This window comes from Tenrec ecaudatus, chromosome 7 (assembly GCF_050624435.1).
Source record: "Tenrec ecaudatus isolate mTenEca1 chromosome 7, mTenEca1.hap1, whole genome shotgun sequence".
NCBI classification, from domain to species: Eukaryota; Metazoa; Chordata; class Mammalia; order Afrosoricida; family Tenrecidae; genus Tenrec; species Tenrec ecaudatus.
Window position 1 is genome coordinate 39,041,399 of NC_134536.1, and position 12,773 is coordinate 39,054,171.

General features: G+C 40.2%; 1 protein-coding gene across 15 annotated transcripts in view; it reads left to right on the top strand.

The window, feature by feature from the left end:
- EPB41L2 (erythrocyte membrane protein band 4.1 like 2) overlaps window positions 1-12,773 on the top strand; it is a 235,315-nt gene that overhangs the window by 69,075 nt on the left and 153,467 nt on the right. Inside the window, exon 1 of one of the 15 annotated variants that reach the window (XM_075554547.1) lies at window positions 7,454-7,475. The exons of the other annotated variants lie outside the window; for them this stretch is intronic. The gene's annotated coding sequence lies outside the window, so the exon portion shown is untranslated. Of the gene's footprint in view, window positions 1-7,453; window positions 7,476-12,773 lie in introns of those variants that run through there. 15 annotated transcript variants of the gene reach the window in all.

A 12,773-nucleotide genomic window follows, 5' to 3' on the forward strand; every position in this document is an offset into this window, starting at 1 on the left:
TTTTCCAGTATGGCCTGTCTTTGCTTGACAAAGAGAAGAGAAATCCGCTTAGGCACTACTGTGAGATTTTGTATGAAATCCAGCGCTGGGTGTGTATATGTGCGAGGTTGGGAAATGACTGCTTTTTGAAATGGTTTTTGAACTCTACACAGTCCCAGGAATTCCAGTTTCAGGTTACAGACAATCCCTGGGATATGAACCTTTGGCTTTTGGACAGCTCTTAGTTACCCTTTAAAAATGTTATGTTAAACTTGCCATCACATGGAAATGATTGTATCAACCCCAGCTGGCAAGAACATGTTCATCACAATCACCTTCACTTGCTACAAGTACAACTTTTAAACACCAGCAATTGGACAGGCTGTGAACCTTTTCTCTTAGCAGGAAACCAAATCAAAACCTACTGCCCTAGAGTCAGTTCTGACTCAGTGACCCTGCAGAAGAGTGGAATTGCTCCCATAGGGTTTCTACAGTGGTAAATCTCACCTCCAGAGCTGTGGGTGGGTTCTGTCTAACTCTGTGTTAGCAGCAAATGGCTTTAACCACCACACTACCAGGGCCCTTCTTGCACTAGCTCACTGCTACAGAATCAATCCTTTTTTGTTTGAAGTGAACTTGTTTGTCAGAAAAGACTTTTAACTCCGTTTCAGTTTTACTTTTCCGCCTCTTTTTTTTAACTCCAAGTTGTCTGGAAGGATTTTTTGTTTTGTTTAAAAAAAATACATATATTAACACAGTCCATCTCAAGAAGTGAAATCAGCAACAACATCCTATTAAGCGCTCTATATGTACTATACTACAGAGTCAATCCTGACTAATAGTGACCCTATAAAACAGAGCAGAACAGCATTTCAGGGGGTTCCAAGATGGTTAATCTTTAGGGGGAGCAAACAGGCTCTCCATGCCCACCCCAGTAGCTAGTAGGTTTGATCCACCAACCTGGCAGTAACAGCCCAACATACCACCAGAGCTCCTTTCTTGCACTGAAACCAAATCCAACCCATTGGCATCAAGTTGATTCTGACTGTAAATCTGTATGGGAGCATGCAGTCTCATCTTTCTCCCTTGGAGTGACTGGTAGCTTTGAACCACCAACTTTTTGGTGAGCAACCCAATTGCTAAGCCACAGCTCTCTTAACCCAAACCAAGCTCAGTGCCATGGAATCCAATCCAACGCACGGTGACTCTTATGTACTGTTTCCAAGGCTATACATCTTTATGGGAGCACACGGTTTCATCTTTCGCCGTTGGAGTGCTTGGTGGATTTGACACTGACTTTGAGGTCAGCTATGCAATGCTTAGCCCATACCTAAGAACCAGATGCACCGGTAGAAATTTACTTGCAAATTTGACTTAAAGACACACTTAGGAACAGGCCTTGGCATTTAACCTGGGATCTGCCTGTGTGTGGCTACAATTAGTCCCTAGAGCTTTTGGTCGGGGAGGAGTGGAACAAAGGAGAGGATTTCAGATCAGATGAGAAAAGTAGCTGTGGGAAAACCAGACTGAGGACCACGGTGCTTCTCAGAGAACGTGTAGAGGTTCAAGTGTGTGATTTAACGTGTTAAGCTTGGATTCACGATAGTGAACCTTTTAACTAATTTTTTTTTTTACATTTTATTAGGGGCTCATACAACTCTTATCACAATCCATACATATACATACATCAATTGTATAAAGCACATCCATACATTCTTTGCCCTAATCATTTTCAAAGCATTTGCTCTCTACTTAAGCCCTTTGCATCAGGTCCTCTTTTTTTCCCCCTCCCTCCCAACTCCCACTCCCATGAGCCCTTGGTAATTTATAGATTGTTATTTTGTCATATCTTGCCCTATCCGGAGTCTCCCTTCCCCCCCTTCTCTGCCATCCGTCTCCCAGGGAGGAGGTCACATGTGGATCCTTGTAATCAGTTCTCCCTTTCCAACCCACTCACCCTCCACTCTTCCAGCATCGCCCCTCACACCCCTGGTCCTGAAGGTATCATCCACCCTGGATTCCCTGTGCCTCCAGCTCCCATATGCACCAGTGTACAACCTCTGCTCTATCCAGTCCTGCAAGGTAGAATTCGGATCATGGTAGATGGCGGGAGGAAGCATCCAGGATCTGGGGGAAAGTTATGTTCTTCATCGGTACTACATCGCACCCTAACTGACCCATCTCCTCTCCTAAACCCCTCTATGAGGGGATCTTCAGTGGCCGACAAATCGGCCTTGGGTCTCCACTCTGCACTTCCCCCTTCATTCACTATGTTTGTGTGTGTGTGTATGTGTATATATATATATTTATATTTGCATGATGCCTTATACCTGGTCCCTTTGGCACCTCGTGATAGCACAGGCTCGTGTGCTTCTTTCATGTGGACTTTATTGCTTCTGAGCTAGATGGCCGCTTGTTCACCTTCAAGCCGTTAAGACCCCAGACACTATCTCTTTCGATAGCCAGGCACCATCAGCTTTCTTCTCCACATTTACTTATGCACCCGTTTGTCTTCGGCGATAGTATCATGGAGGTGTGCAGCCAATGATATGATTTTTTGTTCTTTGATGGCTGATAACTGATCCCTTCGGGACCACGTGATCACACAGGCAGGTGTGTTCTTCAGTGTGGGCTTTGTTGCTTCTGAGCTGGATGGCTGCTTGTTTATCTTCAAGCCTTTAAGACCCCAGACACTCTCTCTTTTGATAGCCGGGCACCGTCAGCTTTCTTTACCACATTTACTTGTTCACTCGCTTTGGCTTCAGCAGTTGTGTCAGGAGGGTGAGCATCGTAGAGTGCCAATTTAATAAAAGAAAGTATTCATGCACTGAGGGGGTGCTTGAGTAGAGGCCCAAGGTCCTTCTGCCACCTTAATACTAAACCTATAAATATAGACACATAGATCTATTTCCCCATCCTTATATATATATATATTTGCATGTACGTGTCTTTGTCTAGACCTCCATAAATGCCCCTTGACACCTAGTTCTTCTTTCCTCCATCTCCCTCGACTTTCCTTCTGCTCCACTACCATGCTCCATCCCCACCTGGGCTACAGCTGTACGTCTTCTTTACGTAACCTTACCCTTGGTCATTCCCTACCAAGCCTGCCACTCCCTCCTCACTACCATTTTGGGTCCCATGTTGTTCCCTTGTCCCTGTGTTTGTTAACACCACTTCCTTACTCCCCTGCCCCCCCCCCCCTCAAGTTGCCCCGGAACTGTCGGTCCTGTTGTTTTTCCTCCAGATAGTTCATCCAGCCTGTCCTATTCAGACAGACCTGTGGAGACAATAATATGCATGAAAACAAGACAGAGGAAAACAAAGCAACAGTATACAACCAGACAATAAAACTACAAAAACAAATCACTGACAAAGAACAAAACAAAACACACCAAGAAGAAAAGCTTGTAGTTAGTTCAAGGATCATTTGTTGGCCTTTAGGAGTGTTTTCCTGTCCAGTCTGTTGGGGCACCATGCCCTGGCCTCTAAGTCCACTTTTAGCATTCCCTGGGGACCTTGCCACTCCATTCCCTTGTTGTTCCGCTGCACTCCCCCAGTAAAATTTGGCATAAAAAGCATAAATTATAACATGCCAGTTTAATTTTTGCATTCACCATTTATGCACCCATGTTCACTATTTCCAAACTTTTTTTTTTAATCCACTAAACTGAAATTTAGTACCCTAAGTAATCGCACTGCATATCCCCTGGCCTCTAGCTCCTGGTATTGTGGTTTTTGTTTTGATGTCTTTTTTTTTCAACCTTAAAAAATTGTGTACTGTTTGTCATGTGAACTGCTTTTTTAAAAAATCTTAGGATTAAGATCCTTTAAGCGATCATTAGTCTCCCTTCTTCATTTTATAGATAAGAAAACATGGTAAAGTTAAATGCCTTGCTGCTGCCTACTGGAATGGGAACCCGGCTCGCACATTCCAGTATTCTTTCCATGTGCCATTCTGCTTGGTGTACTTTGTGTACTGAGGAGACTGCAATGCTGTCGTCTTCTGGAATAAATAAGGGTATATGATCTAGAGGATTAAATCCATCTAAGTGTAATTGAATATCAAGGAAGTTAAAGGTGGAAACCCCTGGAACACAGCTGTTCAGTTAAATTAATTTGGCCCCAGGTGCTTTGGAGAAGTTAAAAAAATATGCATGACTGAATTGGTACTATTTTGGGGTTATATGAGAAAGGAATAGAGATCAGAAATGTTTTCCATTTAGTATAAAAATATTTAAATTTTTCCCCCTTGCCATGTTAAAACCAATAAATCCCTTTAAAACCATTTTTAAATGATTTGCCAAAGAGTAATTATCATTTCATATGCCCAGTTTCTTTATTCTAGAATGTATTTCCCTTATTTTCCTGGATTTTCACAGAAATTCTTAGCTTTATCTTTCCCTTGCAGTTGACCACTCTCATATTTTACATTTTTTCTATTTGTGTCATGGAACTTGAATTTTTAATTATTGTTAACTTTCCTAGGTTTTGTTATAATCACTTCTTTAAAACGAGCCTGTGGCCTGCCCTTCTTTCTGGTTACTTTTTCATCTCCATAGTCCTAGCCCAAGGGCCTTGTAGATTCTCAGTATTTATTATTGCTCCAACGCATTGAAAAATAAAACAATGTGTTTGCAGCAACTTTGGGAATACAGGCTCTACTTTTCCTGAGTTGATTGTCTGTGGGTGCTGCTGATCTAGAATACATCATCAAAGAAGCAAATCTAGCACAATTTGCTAGACATTAGTTTCAGATAGATTCTATAGGGTCAGTCTGCTGCTTAAACGCTCTTTAAAATCCTAAAAAGCAAATGTGTTATTTCAAGAACTAGAATGTGCCTCACCCAAACCACAGTATTTTTAGTCACTTCATAACCTTCTATGTGTATAAAAAATGGAGAACAAAAAGGGAAAATAGGAAAAGTTAATGCATTGGAATGATGGTATTGGTGAAGAATCTTGATTATATTGTGAGCTGCAAGAAAGACAAATCTGGGAAATAAGTAAAACTAAAATGTCCTTTAGAAAAGTTAGTGGTGAGACTGTGTCTCATGTACTGTGGACATAGACTAGTCCCCTGGAGAAGGACATTATAGTTAGTGTAAAGTATATTGTGAGGAATAAGAAGGACGACTCTCAATGAGATGGATTGACCCAGTGGCCGCAGCAGTGGACTCAAACATACCTTCCATTGTAAAAATGGCACAGGATGGGTTTGCTTTGTTTATATAAGCTTGTTTTTTTCTGTCTACATAAGGTCACTGAGTCAGAACTGACTTGATAACCTCTAGCAATAATTACAATAGTTCCTGTCTCTTTTGAGGCAGTATCATGGAATAAGACAACACACTGGTACTCAATTCAAACTCATACTCCTCTATGTTTGATTTCCATCCAAAACAGCGCTCTCTCCTGTGTGGGCAATGCCACCCTCTTGGGAGGCACTGGAACAACCTGGGGTGGTGTGCCGTGGGCGGGTTTCAAAAGCAGATGCCTTGGTGCTGTAATGGACTTTGGGCTGTTAACAAGTTTGGCAGCTGGAAACCACTGCTCTGAGACAGATGAAGTGTTCTACTTCTCAGAGAGTTAGTCTTGGAAACCCCCGGGGGCAGTTCTGCCCTGTCCTTAAAGGTTCACTGTGCATTCGAATGGACTTGATGACAGTGACTTTGTTTTGGACACTTTGTCTTGGTGTATGGCATATAGTACAACAGTTTTTAATTGCCCAGGGGGTGGGGGTGGGTACCATGTAACCTTCGTCCTTTAAAGGGGGCTGTAGGCTGAATTTACCTATAGTAAATAAGAGGAACCTGTATAAAGTTAGTTCAGGTGACTTTGGCCAGATGGGAAGGGTGACTGAAAACAAATGATCGAAAATAGTTTTTTTTCCCCTTGGGAAAATCCTTCCACAAGAAGACTTTAGCATATTAAATTATGCATCTTCAAGACTTGCTAACAATTTTGTGCATTTCTTGGCTTTATCTTGGGGGAATAATTGAAGCAGACCTTGGAGTGGGATGGAGAAAGTTTAGAGTTGAAAATCTGAGGCTTAGGGAGTGGGCAGAAAAGGCAATAATCTAATTGCTAGTATCTCTTTGTAGGTAGGGGAAGAAAAGGGAGAGAGAATGGGAAAAGATCAAGAAATAAGTAGGATAAATTGCCAAATATTAGGGTAGTGACTAAATCTGAGTGTCATTTGGCAAGTTTGACTATACTTTTGACTCTTGTCCAGAGTTTTTCAGATGACTGGGGTGGGTGGGGACTCTGCTAGAGATGACAGCTTAGGAGCTGGAGCAATAGGATGGAAACTAGCTTAAGTGGCTAGATGAAGTAGGAAGAACTAAAGAGTTCTTTTCCTGGATGTTGTTTGTTTCTTAATAATGCTGAACTCGTTCTCCATTGTTGTACCAAGAAGCTTGATCAGAGTTCTGTAAGAAATCCCATTTGATCAATGTGTTCAAAGTTCTTTGCCTTAGAGTGTAGGCATCGAAGGGGGTCCTTCTGCCCCCATTTTGCTCATTATTCAAGACCGTCAGGACATAGATGTGATGCAAAAAGAGACGGGCTCCAGTAGCTGCACAGGAAATCGGCAGCACCACTCTGTAGACCAAGTATATTTGTTTGCACACACAAGTATGCTCCCTTCCCCCCTTAAGTTAATTGTGGGATTTCGATGTCCTTGTGTAGAAGGTTTCTTGTGTTGTAAGAGTGTGTTTTCAGTTTTGTTGAGTATTAGTCCATTTATATCTTTATATTTATGTAGTAATGGGTCATGGGTATAGGCTACATGGTGGAGCAGTGGTTAAGCACTTGGCGGCTGCCAGCTGACAGGTTGGCAATGTGAATCTACCCAGCATCTCTGCGGGAGAAAGAGGTCGCAGGCTGCTTCTGTGAAGTTTACCGTCAAGTAAGGGAGGATTTTATCTTTCACTTGGGGTTGCTATGTGTTGAAAATTGACTTGATAGCGACTAACAACATACTTTCCAGGCAGGAATTTTATGCCATCTGTTTCCATTGAGTTCAGTGCAAAGAGTAATACAATTTGAGAGTTATTTTTCCTAAAGAGAATCATGTATACCTTTGAGTTCCTGTATCAGTTGAATTACTTCCTACCCCACTGCTGGGCCACTTGCGACATAAGCACTAGGAACTAAATTGTCAGCATTCTTACTTAAGTGGTTTATCCTAATCCAGGTGTCCTTGGATTGTTCAGGGCACAGACCTGGGCTCCAGGTGTGAGTGTTGAGGAAATTTATGGTTACCCGGAGAATCATTACTGGCAAATGTGAGTGGGTGTTTTTCTTGGTATGCTTTGTGTTGACCAAGTAAGATCTAGTGGCATTTATGCTATTTGTAATGCCACTTTCCTAGTTCAAAAGGCATGCATGTCTGTGGATTCTTTCTGTCACAGGGCTGTTAGGCAGCAAAAGTTAGGCAGTCAGAGAGTGCTGATGGCCAGTGATACACCAGTCTCATAGCTGGCTGAGCTATGGTGCGTATTTGAATTTTAAGTGTTTGGGTTGGCTGGCTTTCGGGAAGACAGGTTTATATTTTGCTTACGTAGATATAGCCTGAAAATTCTGTGTAAACATTACAGATTCTATTTGAGGGATTCCAAAAGGATAAAGTAATAGTGGGTTTCTTCTTTTTTTTTTTTGCCATTAGTATGTGCTTGTTTGTTTTTTTTTCATATATTTTAAAAAATTGGGACTTTAGGGGCAGTGGGGAGGGGGGCTATATTTCCAGCCATCAGCTTTGTATTCAACAGTTCTGATAGCCTCAGCTGATGCCTTTCTTTTCCTTTTTTTATTTGCACTTTGGAGGTTTCAATTCCAATTTGAGTAGTAAAAAACAGGCCTTAGTTTATATACAATCTGTAGTTATGAACCAATCCCCCATACCCCAAGCCTATTGTGTGAAAAATCCAAGATAACGTATAATGGTCTATAATAACAAACGAACACTGCTTTATGAGCCTATCAACATTATTCTTGTTCCTGTATTATGTTAAAGATATTTCACTTTTGTCTGGCAGTGTTTCTTTAATGTACTATGTACTAAGATGAACATCAGTAGCTAACTGTTCCACTTTCACTGAGTCTAAATTCTACTCCAGGGTAGATTTAGGAACAGAATTTATTTGTAATCTTTGGCCTATATAGAAATACTTAAGAAACTGAGCCTCTGTTTTACATTTTTATATGGTTGATGCCCTCATGGCGTAAGGGATTGTTAGTTCGGAGGGAAGTTGGTGTGCATGTACATTAGGAAAAGAAGATGCCAAGGGGAAAATGTACATTTGGGAAAATGAGCTCCCTTGGAGACAATTCTGAAGGGAAAATTTGTTCCCCTAGGGCTCCTGCATAGTTGATTTAACATCTTGCTGCAAATGGAAATATCTGGTAGATATTTTTTTGTCAGGAAGATAGATAACTTCCTTCTCTCAGCATGTAATAATAAAACAATTGTTTAAAGTTTCTTAGATTTTCTAGTGTCTGGAAAATAGAGGTTGTCTCAATTTTTAGGGTCCCTTTAGGTCCCAAATTAATGTGATACAGAACTGCATATCCCAAAACTTGTTATCTCAGGACTATTTTCAAAGTCATTTCTCATTTGCTTTTCTTAGAATTTAACACTCTTTGGAAGGATATGACTATTTAGTCCTGTCTTAACTTATCAGATGAAAGCATGCAGGTTGGAGAAAATCACAAAATTTTCACATTTCCCTAGTATAAGTCTTAAAGAATGATATAATATTTCTCATTATCTGTGACAAAGATATTGTACCATTGGGATATTCGATATTTATTAGATTATTGAATCATTAAGGTGATTATCTTAAATAAAAATAAGATTATGAAGTCTGGTATTTAAATATTGGTATGCTGGATTTCTTTTTTTGAAGGTATATTCTTGTTAGTGCCATCTCGTTTCTTTCTATCCCATCACATACCAGGCATACTCTTGTGGTACTGCTGGTGGTTGTGGATGATATAGCAAAGCAGGGTGATACTGAGCTGAGTAGGATGGATCAGTTTACTGGTGTAGGAATGACATGAACCAGGAGAGTATTCCCAGATGTGGGGAAACGAAGGATGACATTGAGCTAGGGATTTGGCAAGGTCAACACATGTAGTTGGACCTTTTCTGATGTTGATGGTGGTGGTTGTACCCAACTGGCTGTATCCTGAGATGTGGCCAGAGGAGTGTGCCTAGGGACTATGAGTGGTCCCTTCCTCCCTGCCCTGTACTCGTGTTCTTGTTCTCTCTCTCTCTCTCTCTCACTCTCTCTCTCTCTCACTCATTCACTCATTCACTCATTCATTCCAAGATAGTACAATGTAGAAAGGAGGCTCTGGCTTCTTTCAGGTTTTCCCTGGTGATGTGATCAGAATTAGAAAAAGATTGTTGAATGTTATATCCTGGAAGCATTTGAAGCAGGGCTGACAAATAATTTGAGAAACAACTAGTTATATAGAGAACATTTTACTTATTGGCAACTTACTAGTTTATTTAGAATCATTTGTCAGTAGAATTTTTTTCTCAATATGAAAATCATAAAAATCTTTTCTTACTAAAGAAAGGTTTGTATGTGGCATAAATGGTTTGCACTTCACTACTAACTAAAAAGCTGGGGTGGGTCAAATATGCTGAGCAGTGCAATGGAAGAAAGGTCCGGCAATCTGTTTCCATTACTATTATGGGGAAGGAAAATTAAAAATCTCAGTCACTGCCCTGCAGTAGATTCCAACACAGTAATCCTATAGGACAGAGTAGAACTGCCCCTGTTGTTTTTTGAGACTGGAAAGCTTTACCAAGTGGTAAGTCTCCACTTTCTCCTCGGAGTGTCTGGTGGTTTTGACTGCTTACCTTACAGTTAGACTCAGTTGGCCACCCACCATGCCACTCAGGCTCCTTATAAAGATAATAGCCATAGAGATTTTTAGTTTTCTGTTTTCATCTATTGAAGAAAGTATGCTTCAGATAAAAGTGAAGAATAACTTAAGAATCTGATTATATTAGTTACCTAATATATTCAAATAATTATTTTGTAATTTATCTTGGCTTTTTGTATCCCTTTTCTTTTTCCCATGTCATTTCTTTAGCTACTCTCGTAACAGTATTTGGAAGATGTTAATGACTTTGTATAGATTGCATGGTGCAATGCTGGCATTTCTTAAGGGCTCAGATATAACTGTTACAAAAGTAAGTGTCTTCGGTAATATGAAGGTGCCCTGTTGGCCCAGTGGTTAAGCTCTCAGCTGCAGTGTGACCTCTTAACCACCCTGCCGAAGGTGAGGCTATCCGCTTCTGTAAAGACTTTACTTTGGGATGGGGCAGTGCTACTCTGCTCTCCAGGTCACTTTGAGTTGCAATGGACTTGACCACAATGGGATTTTGTGCTAGTATGCTCCAACATGGTGTGTTCTACACATGCCTCATCTAAAGAACCCCAAAGACTTCCATACATGAGAAAAGTTCTTGACTTGGAATGCTTATTTTTTATGGACTTGTTATAGAAGTCTGACTATCTTTAAACAGCTTGAATTTTGAAAGATCAGTGTTCACGGAAAAAATTCTTCAGCTGATGAAGTAATTTCATTGTTTTGAACTTTTAGTTATACTTTTTGTATACTTTTAAAATATCTGGTATTTAAAACATTAAGTATTCTTTTACTTTTATATGCTGTAATGACTGGAACTTGTGTTCTCAGTAATGCCTTTTAATTCTCCCCTGCAGACTATCATTCTGCACGTTTAGTTCTGTTTTGTGTTAATTTTTACTGCAGTCCCCCCCCTCACTCCCCCCCTGAAATGTAATATTCCAGTTGTGTCCTAGTGGAAACATTGTTCTCTTTGTTAAGGCTAAAGAAGTGCCTTTGTCACTGTTTTGAGACATTCTGCAGATGCCATTTCACAGTTCTGAAAAATATGTCCCCTGTCTTCCTTTGTGCTGTTAAAGTGTGTGTATGGGTGTAAATTGTGGCCTGGTATTTTAATGAAGTTGTAGTGATAACTTGACAGTAATACTTGTCACACAATAAAACAAAGAAAGGCTCTTTCTTTACAGAAAGTACATGTGTGGTCCCAACGTTTAGGTCCCTGCTGCATATGGACATGATCTCTCATGTTGCTTCTTCTGGACTACCCCCCTGGGGAACTGTTAAAAGAACTTCTGAGTAGGGACTATAAGCCTTTTTTGTTAATATATATTCCATGTCAAAGATCTCTTAATTTACATTTTCTTAATAGTATTTTACATGAAAAGTAGACATTGTCATTTGCTAAGGAGCTCTTCTAGTTTTTGTGTTAAGAAGTGTAGTGGGAGCAGAATTCTGTTGGGAATATTCCCCTGATAAAGCCAGGAAATTCCTCTCATTCTTCTTATCCAGTTAAAAATCTAACTCTAAAAAAAGAAAGAAAAGGGCTCTGATGTAAGTAACAGTGTTTGAAAGTATAGAATCCAGTGACTTCTTGTGAGTAGTGCCCAGTTCTAAGAGGAGTCGTGTCAGTGTCTCTATTCTAGGTAAATCCGTAACACGTGGCACAGTACCAATGCATGAGAACTGCTAGGTATAGACTCATCCTGCTTGGCTATGCAGGGGTGTAGATCTAAGGGAGAAAAACCCACTGATTTTTGTACTAAGTTGACCCATCTATAATACTCTCCCTCCCAAAAAACCACAACATATATTCACTACAAAAAACTTGGTAAAAGAAAAATACAAAAAATAAAAACAAAAATTCCTGTTGCTCACACTCTAGAAAAATCACTGCTAGCATTTTGCCTAAGCCTGTTGGTTTTTTTCTGGGAGTAGAAGAGAGTTTCAAGCAAGACACTGTCCTTTTAAACCTTAAATCTTCCTGTGTCAAAATGTGATCTTCATAAATTCATAAGGTGATAAAATGTAATTTAGGAAATGTTAATTGATGAACATTCATTCATTAGAAATGTCTACTGTAATGTCCATTTATAAAAAAGAGTGAGTGGGGGGACGGGTGGGTATTTGGTGTAAACCATTGAACTGGCTAACTGCAATGCATGGTCAGTAGTTCAACTCCATCAGTTGCTCGGAGAGAAAGATTAAGCTTTCTGTTCCTGTTTACAGTCTTTGAAACACAAAGGGCCAGTTCCACTCTGTCTACAGAGTCAGAATTGACTTGATGGCAACAGTATATACATTTATTGCCTGTAGATACATGTGTCAGAAAGGAATAGGCTAATTCTTTTGGATGTTTTCCAGGACCATAAAAGCACAACACATTCATTTCATAACTTTCTAGTGACTGTTGAAATAAGTGAAGATCGGATCACGTCTACATTCTAGAGCTGGCTTTCTAATAAGCGGCCTGATGCCTGTCACCTGGGGCAGAGGTGTTTGTGTATGTCTAGCCATCAGCTGGGCTTTTTTGAGATAATGATACCAAGTACTGTATTCTGTCATTCTGTGTCTTTTTAAAGATAAATGTACAGTTGGTACAGGACACATCCTGTTACAGCAAAACTTCATGGTAGAAATAAACTTTATTTTTAAAAAATATGGGTATTCCTATATGACTAGACAGCTCAAATGGGTGGGACACCTCCTTTCCCTCCAAGATATTAGTGGCTCCTGGTGCCAGCGCCTTTACACAGATGAGGAAAGGGCCAAAGGCCCAGTTCCTGTTACATTTGAATCAAATGAGAAAAATATTTGGGCTTTTGATGTTCAAGGTAACCAGACAGCCCAAACCAATTTTTTTTCTACCTTGATTTAACTGCTGTTTTGTTGGCATGACATGATAGTCT